Source organism: Mus caroli, chromosome 2, assembly GCF_900094665.2.
Source record: "Mus caroli chromosome 2, CAROLI_EIJ_v1.1, whole genome shotgun sequence".
NCBI classification, from domain to species: Eukaryota; Metazoa; Chordata; class Mammalia; order Rodentia; family Muridae; genus Mus; species Mus caroli.
In genome coordinates, this window is record NC_034571.1 from 13307871 (window position 1) to 13309183 (window position 1313).

Here is a 1313-nt window from a genome sequence, read left to right on the forward strand (position 1 = left end):
AATACCGAATGGCAGAGAAGCACCTGAAAAAATGTTCAACATCCTTAATCATCAGGGAAATGCAAATCAAAACAACCCTGAGATTCCACCTCACACCAGAAAAGAGGATTCATTAGACTGAGTTTTACAATGCAGAATGGATAGTCCACCAATAGCCATTTCAAATCAGAAAGGTCTATAACACAGTAGATGCTCATTCCATGAAGTTGGATGCCTCAGCAGTATAGATCTAGTGCTGAAGAACTATAGGATTCCTAAAGAGTCTAGTTTTCACTCTATGTTGGAACCCTAAAACATCTTTTTAGTCATAAACTCACAGTTCCAATATACTTTTATCCCAACACTGCTAAATCATTAATATCTACCTAGTAAATGGTACCTCATATAATTAGACTTTTATCCCAACATTGCTAAATCATTAATATCTACCTAGTAAACCTAGGTAGACCTTCTCATAGAGCCAGATTCTTTACACACCTCTATAATCAATATGGGAAGGGTAACAGGGACCGTTTAAGCTATTATAGGTTCTGCAAGTGTGCCCAACAGTAGCTATTAGCAATTAACCTTATTGAACTTTAAAAAAAGATAGATGAATGGTTGGATGATTGGATGGCTAGATGGACAGACTGAGGAACTGTTTAGCTTTCACTGGGTGATATGTAGTTTATAGCAGATGTATTTCAGTGTCCCCATGTTGAAGAATATTTAGTATAATCGACAGCAGTCATTCTCAAAACTGCTACAGAAGCAGGACTCCTTAAGTGAAGCAGCTTATGTTCACCCAAGACACAGGAACTCAACTTATTCCTTCACAATGAGATGTTTTTCTTGCCATCTCCATGTTAAGTTGAACTTTTTTAGGCTTTCTGTGGCTAGTACTAGCACATTGGGGATGATCAGCCTTTTCCTCTGTATAACCTACAGCCATTTACTCAGAACTGCTAGATTCTGGCAAACCCTAAATCTCCCATCTCTTGCCATCTACCAGCCAAGAAAAATCTCTTTATAGATTGTGAAAAGCTTTTCGAGTGGTTGGGGCCAAGATTCTTTGGCTGTCTATAATCAGGAATCCTGTCTTTTTTATCTGTCTGTGAAAATCATCTAAACATACTCAAAGCACTTCACCTTCTGGAAGATGGAAGTTGGAAAGCAAGAATGTTATTTCCTAAACTTAATTTTAGATTTCCACATCCATGACATGGCCAGAGATAAAGAGCAGAATTTATTTCTACATAGATTCTGCAAGGAAGAAGAGGCAGGATGAAGGGGAGGAAAGAAACACAAAGAGAAAGTGAAATCAAAAAAATATA